Source organism: Pipra filicauda, unplaced genomic scaffold (assembly GCF_003945595.2).
Source record: "Pipra filicauda isolate LSUMZ 115617 unplaced genomic scaffold, ASM394559v2 scaffold44_size3831614_pilon, whole genome shotgun sequence".
In the NCBI taxonomy this organism is placed as follows: domain Eukaryota; kingdom Metazoa; phylum Chordata; class Aves; order Passeriformes; family Pipridae; genus Pipra; species Pipra filicauda.
This window is the reverse complement of record NW_024104587.1, coordinates 37,709-49,849: the sequence shown is the minus strand read 5'-3', so window position 1 is coordinate 49,849 and position 12,141 is coordinate 37,709. Positions and strand designations below refer to the sequence as shown.

General features: G+C 44.8%; 1 protein-coding gene across 2 annotated transcripts in view; it reads left to right on the top strand.

The window, feature by feature from the left end:
• Window positions 1-12,141, top strand: part of ACAN (aggrecan) — a 46,698-nt gene that overhangs the window by 889 nt on the left and 33,668 nt on the right. The window lies entirely within an intron of this gene.

The following is a 12,141-nucleotide window of genomic DNA, read 5'->3' as shown; positions in this document are numbered from 1 at the left end:
AGCTGGGATGCTGGAGGGTTTTACAATGCTTCCCTTGCATGAAGATGTCAGGGATCAGCGGCTGGCAGAGTCCCCTGGGTTATTTCCAGTGAGTTGCTCCAGGCATTCCTCAGTACCTGCCCGCTTCCCGAATCCATTTGCAGACGAAGCATATTTTTAGCAGTAGTTTTCAGGGAGCTGAGCTCTTCTCCAGAAACGGACAGAGCAAAAACAGCTTTATTTTTCAGAATCTCTGTCAGAAATTTCTTTCTTCTGATTAATTTACTTCTTTTCAAGACTTTTCATTTAAACCTTGCGTTCAGTAGCCCTCTGCACACAGTAGAAAGTGTATGTTTTAACCTTTCCCTTTTGAGTGGTTTAGCCAAAAAATGTCAGTTTGAAAAGCTTTCCTTGCTGTCTAAAATAGCTTTGCCAGATGTGGAAAGGGGGAAACATCCCACAACGAAATAGCTGGGAAAGAGGAATTTCTCAGCATTCCTCACTGCTTTGGCTTTCAGCTATAAGCTCCTGGTAAAGGATGTTGGCTGGGCAGAAGGGCCAGTGGTTTGGGGACCAGGTTTGGTGGGTTTTCAGATTCTGCAAAGGCACTTTTGGAAGTTGAACTCTTTCTTTCTTTGCTTTGGTTGTTTGACGTTATATTTTCCTGCTGGCTTCAAGAGACTGTATCTGCCTGACAGGTCAAAGGGGAGATGTTACCCCATTCTGAGATGTTTTGAGTTGCTGTCAGAGTGCAGGAAGGTGAGGCATCACCTCCCACCATCACTGGATGGGGCAGAGGCTGAGCTCTTTCTGCAGCCTGAGCAGTCTTTGGGGGGAAGCTCCATCTGTTCCACTTGAACTGCTGTTTAATGTTTCCTATAATCACCTCTGTGTACAGTAGCAGGGTTTAACAGCAGCACGAGGGCTTGAGGATGGATGGGCAAAGACAGACAACAAGATAGGAAACTGAGGGTGTGAAAGAGATGCAGGGAAAAACTTATTAAGGAAAACTAGATATTAAACAAAATTCAGCAAACAGCAGCTCATCAACATAAAGTACTCCCCAGTTAGTGAAGAACATTAAGGGGTTTTTAGAGGAGAATAGAATAGATGGTATCACTTAAAAGATAAAAATGAATGAATGAATCTGTAAACGAAAAAAAAAACAGATTGCTGTTCAGTGCTCTGCTATCACTCAGAGATGCGCATAATGATTAGGAACCCTGGAACTCCAAAATCCACTCCATTATTGGTCTTTTCTCTCCTCTTCCCTCTCTGGGGCATATCCTCTGCAAACGTAAGTTGCAAGACTGAGTGACTTCATTGCCTTCCCATGCTGACTTACATCCAGCGGGAACGTGGGCTGGTGGAGGGCCAACTGGTCTCATTTTAAAAATCAACGGGACCTTTCTTAGCTGCCTGAGGCATCTTTTCCACCACCACCCGCCTCCGTCTCCTTGCTTCCCCCTTTCCCTTGCCAGTGGTGGGACGGCTGCACTACCACAAGACAACCTAACCCAAGCTGTCCTCCTCCTCCTCCTCCTCTTTCCCCCCTTGCCCAAACCCGCTGCAGCCTCCACGTGTGGAACAAGCCGGGCTGTGTGTGCCGCTCTCAGGCAGCTTCCCAGCAGCAGCAACAAAAGCCGTGTTCATAGCGGGTCTGGACCACATAGGGAGCCAGCGCACGACGGCTGCCGAGCAGCCCAAAGCAGCCGGGGCTGTTTAGAGAGTGAAGGAGAGAGAGAGAGGGACAGCAAAGAGAGGGAGCTGTTATATTTAAAAAAAAAAAAAATAAAAAAATAAAAAAATAAAAATACTTGAGCCTAGTGCAACAACGGAAACCTTACAGTTTACTTTTAAAAACTCAGAGCTTCCTTGTGAGCGGGCAGAACAGCCCAGCCTGTGTGCACGGGGCAGGACTGCGGGCTCTGCTGTGTGCACAAGGGCGGTGTGTGAGCGCTGCCTCCCTCCCCTCCCTCTCAATGGGCTCACAGTATAAATCTAAAGAAGCTTTTTGTTGGCCTGATGAATAGGCAGGGGGTTTTGTCGCGCTACCCGCGCTGCCTTTTTTGAGATGCTTCACACCGAGATTTTTTTCCTCCATGTGCTTTTCATCGGACTTTCTTTTTTTAGAAAAATTTCCATGTCTCCCTTGTATGATATTCCCCCTCCCCGGTGATTGCTCCGTACAGACCAGAGAGCAGAAGGGTGGGGGAAGGATGAGAAATACCTGAATCATTCGACTTGGGTACCCCAAGACTCTCTATGTGTTTTAGCTTTTGAGGTGTTAAGTAGCAGCCCCACAGACTGCCTTGGTCTGATTTCCTTCCCCTGCTTTACAAGCCCAACCACTGTGCAATCGGCTTCAGTGATCTCATGCTCCCGATGGCTTCAGCCCCTTGACAGAGGCAGCTGGAGCCGTGTCACTACTGCTGTGAGCAAGTGAGGATGAGGGAGGTGATGTGACTCGAGCATGTTGGTCATAAAGCAAGGTCCAGAAGCCACCAGGACCCCATTCCTGCTGTACAAGCTTCATGGAAATAGCCTAGAAGCCATTTTCCATGGCTCTGGCTGTCCCTGAGGCTGGCTGAGGGGGAAACCTTGTTGAAACCCAGGGGAAACCTGGGGAGCTGGAGGGGAGGACAGAGTGGAGGCCACAGAAAGAGCTCTGCTGAGAGAAGGGACCAAGAGATGAAATCAGGGGAATGGGAGCCCTCTGACAAGTGTAATCTTCTGGGGTTTCACCTTTGTAGTTGCTCTTTATGTCAACCAAGGCGTGGCAACGCATGGCTCTTCTATTTACCCCACTGCAAGCCAGAGGGCACCTGGGTCAGCTGAAGTAGGGAGAACTCTGGGCAACACCCATAATTAATTCAGGGGAGTAGTCCTACCTCTTTGCTCAGTTCCTCCCAGGTTGTCACTGTGTCCTGATTGTGTGTAGGCTTATGACGGAAAGGAGCAGTGACTTCTGTGAAAAACTTGGGTGATGGGATGTCCCAGGAGAGGCAGGTCTGGGTGGTTTGACCTGGTAGATGTGCTTGCTATGAGATTAGTGAGGCACCACATGAATCTCAAACACAAGGATAGTCCTGGTTGCCACCATGTTATCAGGGAACTACCTGGGAGCCAGGGATCTTCTGACACACCTTAGTGTGGAGGAGCTGAACCCAGCCTTCCTCTGTGCTCAGCGATGGGTAGGGCAGATCCTGGAGGAAAGGTGCTGGCTTCAACAAAGGCCACATCAGGCAACATGAGACAAAAGGGTTTCTGCTAGAGCAAACATGTCACATCGCGGGGATGAAACGATCAGGAAAGGAAATTTCTTCTGGCAGGGTGGTGCTCATGTGTTAGGCCTGAGAAGAGTAAAATTGTCTATTAAGCCATGCCAAATAAACTTAGTGTGCATTAGTGGGAGAATATGGAATGTAAATACTCATGCTTCAAGGCAGAAGGTAACCACTAAATGCCTTGTGTTAAAAAGAAACTTCCTCCTCAGCCATTTGTTCCCTATTTTTCAATGATGAGAACTTTGCTCTGAAACTGGTAATATAGGTCTTGTCCAAGACAGGATACTGGTCTAAACACACCATTAGTTTCATCTGGTCTGGCAACTTCCATGTGCCTTTGGCTTCTTCAATGCCCTTGGTTAACACTGGGCAGAGCACTCGGACACTCTATTATTCATTTAATTAATGATGTAGACAACCACTGAAAGACAAAAGAAATCATCTGTAATGGCTACAGGACATACAGATTTGACTTAAGAAATTTAAATAGGAGTAATTTGACAGGGGAAAAAAAATCCATAGGGGAAACTAATGGGAAATAATGAAGAAACATCTTCTGCCTGAGGTTAGATCACAGACTGGATGAGAAAGGTGTGTGAAGAAAATGCAAAGGCCAGCAGATGATAAAGAGATGAAAACATTGCTGATCCCTTCCAGCTGGAGCTCCCATACATCATTCACACCTATGCTGGGAAAGCGGACTCCGTGCTGGTGATTGAATAACCTGTAATCCACGGCAAAACCTGCTGCTCCTGCTGGGGTCCTGTATGGGGTCAGGGATAAACACCCCTGGAAATCCCTGGGCACTGCAGGCTTTGCACAGGGCAGGAACAGATTCAGTAGTTTTGCTGGCACAAATCTACTCACTTCAGAAGATTACTCTGGCTTAGCAGTCCTGTGGTAGAACAGCTATAGATCTCAGTGTAATTAACATTACATCATCTGTACCACAGTTTCGAGGTTGAAATAATCATGTAGGTTACATATTGGAAATTACAGGATGGATTTCATATAAATTATTAACTGTCACTATTACTTAGCCCCAGAAAAATAGTTTCTGTGGTGTTTGGTGTATAAATAATAACCCAGCACCTCTATAGCGCTCGGCTTCAAAGTTATGCTTCAGTGCTGTACCACAACAAATACACTCCCATTCTGTAATAACCAGTCTGCAAATGATGTCTTTTCCTCTGTTGTAAATTATACTGTGCAGTTACTGCCACTGCTGCTATTGCATTCAGACTGGTAAGTAAATAATACTCTTTCTCTACCATTGTATCTGGGGTTTAAATAATACCCTGTCCTCATACAATAGTTGGCATGTAAGTGTCACCCTCATCCTGCCCAGCACTTTGGAGTGCACAGAACATCCTGCTGCTGCAGAAGAAATTGCAGCTTTCCTCTCCATAGTATTTGCCCTCTAAATATTACTCTGCTGTTTTATATAGCATTTATTGTATCAATAATACCCTACTGCCTTATAGTAATTGATATGTTGGTGATCCCCTCAGGCTGCAGGGTTCTTACTCTGCTAACACTGCCTTACTACACCAGCACTAGGTGACACAGCAGGGCTGTGCAAAGAGGGACACAGGGCTCCCAGCTCAGCCCTTCACCACTGTTACTTGGGCCTTCTCTCAAAACCAGGGTTGTCAATGGCCACAGAGCTAATGCTATCCTGCAACCATCACTGTGTGTTAGCAGGAAAATCCCTTTTCTTAACCAGCAGCCCCATAGGATCATGACCCTTCGTGTTGTCCTTCAAGATCATGAGCTACTTTTCCAGAGATAGGGTAAAATCCTTGACCCTCCATAATTCCCAGATTCCCTGCAGTTTGCCTCCTAAAAGAAACAACCCCTTGATCTAACTTACAGCAGAGATCACCTACTAGTCCTACTGTATGGTTTCCTACCTGTTATAGGAGACATGAAATTATTCAGCACCACCAATAATGTTGTGTTTAGCAGAGGACAGGAGGGTCTTCACTGCTCTTGTTGTTAAGCTCTGAATCTATCCATCATTTTGAAATGCTTCAGACCAGCCCCAGCACACCCCTGAGCCTTTGTGCAATGCTGTACCCTTTTCATCTGCAAAATCATTCCTGTATTAGCACAGCAATAGGAATATGCACCTTCCTTTATACCTCTCAGTATTTGGAGCCATTCTGGTCATTCTTTTGCTGCATCCAGATAGGCATGTGGGTTACAGGCATGAAGATCTCAGAGTCAACCAAGATCTTCATTTCAGTTCATCTTCAATGCTGTGCATCCAGCTCTCACTAGTACACACAACATATCCCTGAATTGGATCACCCAGGCACCATCACCCCTCTAAACAATACAGCACCAAGTTCAGTGTGGGCTACAAAGCCTTCCTGAGAAATTAGATAAATTCTCAGGTGAGCTGGTCTCTGCTGGATATCATGCTGCCCCTTTTCCAGCTTTTAAATCCACACAGGACACATCACTTCTGCTCCTGTTTTGGTCATTTTTAGACAATACCACTGGCCTCCTACTTGAATATGCATATCAAATCCACATAAACCCATGTACTTTACGAATATTATGCTTAGCCTTTTCTTTCCTAGGTGCTAAGGTCCTCTGCTCCCCCTGTATCCTCCATGGCAGCTCACCTGTTCACATATTGATGGAGAAAGGGTGTTTTGATAGCTTCAGAAACATAGTCTAGCTCCAAAGACAAGAAGGTTGGGGTTTTTTTGTGCTTGAAATGGAAAGCACTTTCTCACACTGCAGTCTCAGAGTAATGCTGAAGTTTTACTCATGCCTCCATTATGTGTATTGGTGAAAGTGAAGATAATTACACTGGTTGGCACCTTCTCTTCAACCCTGGCACAGTTCATTTCCAATTTCTTCTATTCTACAACTGGACTGCTCTCTGTTCTGCAACTGTAAATGCAGCTGACTGCTTTTCTGTGGCTCTGTATGTGGTATCTCAACCATCAGAGATGTCTTTCTCTTCTGTGCTGTTGGGTATAATTAAACAATAATGTTTCTAAACTCATGGGGTATGAGGGTCATTAGGCACTCAGCTGATTGGATTAATCTCCCTTATAAAATTAGTCCTTTTCCAGAGGCTGCTTTAGGGACTGAAAGCCTGTTTTGCAGCAGAGTCTCCAAAGACAGAGAGCAGAAGTTCTGCAAATTCCATTAGGTGTCTTGCTCATCCATTTGCATCTTTAAATTTTGAAATGTTGTGCAAAATTTGGCAGGCCATTGGAGTTTTACTAAAATATTTTGACATTCCCAGAAATCTCACAGCATCTCACAAGAGAGCACAAGAGAGTATCCTTTGCTACTGTGTCAAAACTTGTACTCAAAATCTTTGAAAGCTCAGTTTAGAAGCCATCTGCTAACTTTGTTAATGATTAGTGGGGCTGATTTCTCTTGCTCTCCAAAATACTTGTGACACCCTTATGGTAGGAAGCAGATTGAACTGAGTTGTGCACAGAGCAAGCACAGAGCTCACAGCCTAAGGGGAGAGGATGTCCAACATGGCTTTTGAACATCCCCAATGACCACAGGGGACTCAAGAGGCCCCAGATATTGGCTGGACAAGCCTGGGGTCTGCATGGACCAAGCTTTGAGGGCCAGAACAAATATCACCATAGACCCTTACCTTCCCAATATACTTCCATTAAAAATAATTCATTTAAAGTATGACTCATTCAACCATGTTTGCAGGAATGCTCATCCTAAATGTTAGACAATATTTTTGTTTGGAACATACAGCTGTCAACTAGTTTTCCTGAACATTACTCCTGTTGTGTGGTTTATTTAAATTGTGGATCAATGTCCACTAATGCTGTGATGGCTCTCCAGTTGCATGTATGGAAACTCCACAATCTGGAGACTGCTCCCTAACAGTGCCCAAATGTTATGCATGATTAGATGCAGTTCTCACACTGTGTATAAAAGCCTTACAGTGTTTTCTTTGCTATATTGTCTTAAGGAATTAGTTCTTCTCCTGTCTGAAGGCAGAGTTCTCTGTACAAGCTTGTGGTGGTCTAAACATCCTCTTGAGGGCTCTCTCTGATGTCTTTTTGGGACTTGCAAACAGTTACCAGTCTAGACTAGGTTTTAATATCAGATCTTGGGCTTAATATTCCCAACCTCAGAGGTAAATGGCATCTTTACTGCTGATTCCAGTGGTAACTGGATCTGGCCACCAGATAATTTACCTGCCCATCTTATTGGAAGAATGACAAGACAGGTCGGTTAAAATAGATCATAATTATTATTTGCCTTTGAATTGGTCTTTTATGCCAATAGTATAAAACAAATTTTCCTTTTTTACAAGTTTACCTTGCTATCACTGCATGTTCGAGTTAAAATACCAACATAGCATGCTCCAAGATCCATTTTAAAGCCTATATCTTGTCCACTAATGCTGGACCATATTTGCAGGTTTTAAGCACTTTGCTAGGGAGTTATTTTGCCTACAAGGGGATCTGTGTTGGTGCGTTTCTGTTCCTCAAAATGTGGGCACTGTTGGTTTTGAGCTGTTCCACATATCTCTGGAAAAACAACATTTTCTGTTGCCCTTACAGAACACTTCACCAAACACTGGACAACATTTTGGCACTTTTTCTTAACCACATCTCATACACAGGAATTTATTTACCTCTCAGAAAAGTTGGTATTCCCATCTAATTGCTGTTTTGGTTTCCTCCATACCTCACTTTCTCTTTTTGAAGGTATGACATATGGACTTTCCTTAGCAAACTGTAGATTCAGGCTTAGCAGAAGCAGCTCTCCAAATGTCTGTGGCTTATGTTAAGGTTAAATTTCATTCCCCTCACAGTCTACAGCTCACAGAACAATTTTATATTTCATATAAGAGCCTTGCTTTTATTCAGGATTCCCGTGGTCTCCCCAAATTCACATTTGTGCTCTCTAGGCTTGGCCAGCAGCACACTTTCTAGACTGCAAGATCTTTAAGGCAAAGACTGTTGTCTGCCTGTGCTGGGTTAATTCACTGGAGCCCTGAGATCTGAGCTGTAATGAAAGGATTATTGATATTCATTCATTGACCCTAGACTGAAACTCATTTTGAAGAGGGTAATTGTCTTCGTCTTGCTCTCTCTTTCAATGTCACATCCACACAGTTGCTCCTAAGTAATGCTGTACCTAAGCCCACTCATAGAATCATGTATGTGTAGAGAGAAGGTTCCATATATACATAATATACCTTCAGGTCAACAAGTTTGGCTGTTTCAAGCGCAGTGTCTCCACTCTTTAGGGTACTTTCACCATGTGTTTGAAGGGAACAGACCTTTCAGTGTGGGCAGAGTTTTGAGAAGACACTGAGACCTCCTTTGGAAAAAAAGAAAAGGCTGTGATTGAGTTTTGGACCCAATGATGGGTCTTATGTGATTAAAAATGTATCCCTTTACATGTGTTACCTTTTTCAGAAAGTGTTTGTATGAGGGGGAATCTTTGGACTAAGCCAAAATTGAAATCTCAAGACAGGGAAGTGAAACTCTTCTGGCAATTATCCTCTCTCCTGTGCTGAGGGGACTCATAATCTGTCCTTCTGGGTGGATGAATACCTCACAAAGAGAACGACATGCACCTTCATGAAGGGCCAGGGGCTGGAAAAGAACAATTTCCAAGGCATCTTTTCCATCATCTTGTTTCTTCCCTTTCAGCTTCCTGCCAGTCTCATAAAGTAGGACTTAAGGCTTTCGAGGTCTCTGATGGATTATCCTTCTCAGTGGCAGACCCAAAACAAGCTTGTTTGGCTGTTATCTTCTTTCTTGTCGTGTTTTGTTTTCTGCTGTACAATTTGGCCTGGTTCTAAAGCACCACTATAGTAGAAAAAAAAAGAAGAGAAAGATTTATTTTCTGCCTAGAGTCACCATTGGTTTCTTCCCAAGAAGAAAAGAACAGGCTGAACCAAAAGGAGGAATTACTGTTTCAACAAAGTGACTTGACAAGTGAATAGGAGCAGTGGATGTGTGTCTGTGCACAATGGAACTGTCCCTAACAAGGAGAGCTGAGCATCTCCCAGACTTCCCCACGTGGTGAAATCCCTTTGGAAAGACTGGTGCAGGACAGGGCAGTTGACTGCGCTTTGAGGTACCTCTATTCCCCAAAAGGAATGGGGCAATGTTAAATTAAACAGAGCACTTACAGACTGAGCCAGTTAAATTAAGTTAAACACACTCTGTGCATCTTAGTAAGAGGGAAGAGAGCACTACACCTCAGAATGGTCTCCTGGTACATGAACAGTTTGAGCACACAAAAAAAGGAAGGAACTGTGCAGGGATACAGAAGACGCTCAGAGGGCTGGAGCTCCTCTGCTGTGGGGACTGCCTGAGAGTTGGGATGTTCAACCTGGAGAAGAGAAGGCTCCAGAGAGACCTTAGAGCACCTTCCAGTACCTGAAGGGGCTACAAGAGAGCTGGATAGGGACTTTGGACAAGGGCCTGGAGTGGTGGGACAAGGGGTAATTGTCTTGGCCTGAAAGACAGCAGGTTTAAATTAGATGTTAGGAAGAAACTCTTTCCTGTAAAGGTGTTGAGACACCAGTACATGTTGTCCAGAGAAGCTGTGGATACTCCAGTGCTGGAAGTGTTCAAGGCCAGGGTGGATGGGCCTTGAGTGACCTGGTCTAGTGGAAGGTGTCCCTGTCCACAGCAGTGGGGTTGTCACTAAATGATTTTTAATGTCTCTTCCAACTCAAACCATTTTATGATTCTATGACTACCAGGTGCCATGAGATGGCAATGGCTGGGGGAGTGACTGAGGATGAATATAATGAGAAAACACGAAAGAAGAGATTATCTGGTGAGATTTTAATGGGCCTTAGACCATCCAAACACTTACAGGAAAGCCCCTGGTTTGTACAGCCAGACAGCAGCCATGGACACTGCCCCTGCTCAGCACCCACTGACTGCTTGGCTCAGTCCCTGAAGGGAATGCATTGTCCACATAATCTTTCACCACTGCTAAAACTGTCAAGAGCGGGACAAAGTGGTCTGGGAGAGCTGGTCAAGGAGGAAATGAGAGGAGACAGTGAACCATTCTCCTGCTGTCATGCATGAGGCAGTTTCACAGGGTGCAATGCCCAGCCATTGATTAAGTTTTCCTAGAACCAGAGATGGGAGTGAAAAGCTGCTTCTCTTCCTTAATCCTTCCTGTACCATTCAGGCTCCTAGAGAAGTACAAGCTGGCATGGCTGTTTTGTGCTCAATTTAGTTGTCAGAGGTTTGCTGGCAGAGAAAATGGAGAAGTAGGAGAGTCTTGCTCAACACAGCCAAGGCAGCAAAACCCTCATTTATAGTCTGAATGTGAAGCTTGTGGTCTCTTTATACTGTGTGCCCTCTCCATAAAGTGGAAGGCAAAGTGAGCCCAGTGCCCACAGAACCGAGGTTCATCATATCAGTACCAGACAGCAGATAATTTTGATTAAAACCCACTCCAATGTTTTGGTTAAGACTCTTCTTCTGGCACCAGAGTCCATGAGATCCTTCAGCAGCAGTGGCAAAACCCACTTGCATTGTGGCTGGGGGTTCACATTGCTGCCAGAAAAAATATCTGGAGTCCTAGTGAGTAGAGGCTGAGAGGAAAAGCTCTTTTCTTCCAGGAGACTCCCTCTGCTTGCCTTGCACAAAGAGTGTGTGTGAACGTTTGATATGCATGTGCCTTTCTAAAGAGCCACAAATACTTTGAGTATCTGGAATCAGGAGAAAACAGTAATCCCTTGCTTCTACACTGAAAATGCCAGTGATCTGCACAGTAGGAAAAGATGCTTCTCCATCTTCTAGAGGAAGTAAAAAGTATGTCAAGAAATTGGTAGACTCCAAATCTTGCAGATCGTTTATGACAACTGGCAACAGTCACTTGGACCACTGGCACTACTGCCTGAACAGCATGTGGCAGGATGGCTCCCCTCTTTCCAGCCAGTAACCAGAAAAACCCAGACCCTCTCTCATGCCATTTGCCCTTTTGTCTTCCAGGTCATCCCAAAGGGAGGATCAATTTGAGATTCCACCTTCCTAGCAAAACTAAACTGTTCATGTCTTGAATTTATGAGGCAGGAAATCTACTTGGGAGGAAAGCTGGGGCTGAAACAGCCCCATTTAAGTAAATCTAAGCACAGTGTTTACACAATGTCTGGAATTAATGCAGAGAAAACTTTCAGGTGCCAACTTTGGAAAGAGAAAATGGGGAGCAAAAAGAGGCAGATACTGAGACTGTGATGAAGCTGGAAGCTCTTCCTCTAGGTTGGATGAAAGGTTGCTTTTAGTGCTGTCAAGCACCAGCAGTATTCTGTACTCACTAAGGCAAAGACCAAATGGGATGTGATTGTTCACTTATCTCTTTTGTGTCGAGCTGTGACAGTATGGGGAGGTTTAGTATTACCAGCTGGGTGTATTCCCAGCATGAACGGCCTCACCAAAGATGGTGATGGAGCTTGATACATGTAGCACATCAGCAGAAAGTGTCCTTAACAAGAGGTTGCTGCAGCTTTTGTACCTTATAAGAGGTGCTGATTAATGTGAAGACACTAATGCAAGCAGAGACCATGCACAGTTTTACACAACTGATACCAGCCAGAAATGTGGCCACCCTACATGTCATTAGCCTAATCCAATGTGTGGCCATTGCAGGGGCCCTGGAGCCATACTTGTGTTCTTGTGGCTCTCACCTTGAATCTCCTGAGTTTGTTGTCATTCCAAGGCAGCATGATGTTTTCCTGTCTGCCTGGAGCACAGCAAGAGAAAAAATCATTGCCATTGTGAAACTGGCAGGGGCCAGCTCCATTATGTCTCCGCCAGTCTCTCCCAATGCTCTGTTAGGTGAACTTCCACATCCCATTTCTTAGGAGCACATAGGAGCACCCAAGGTG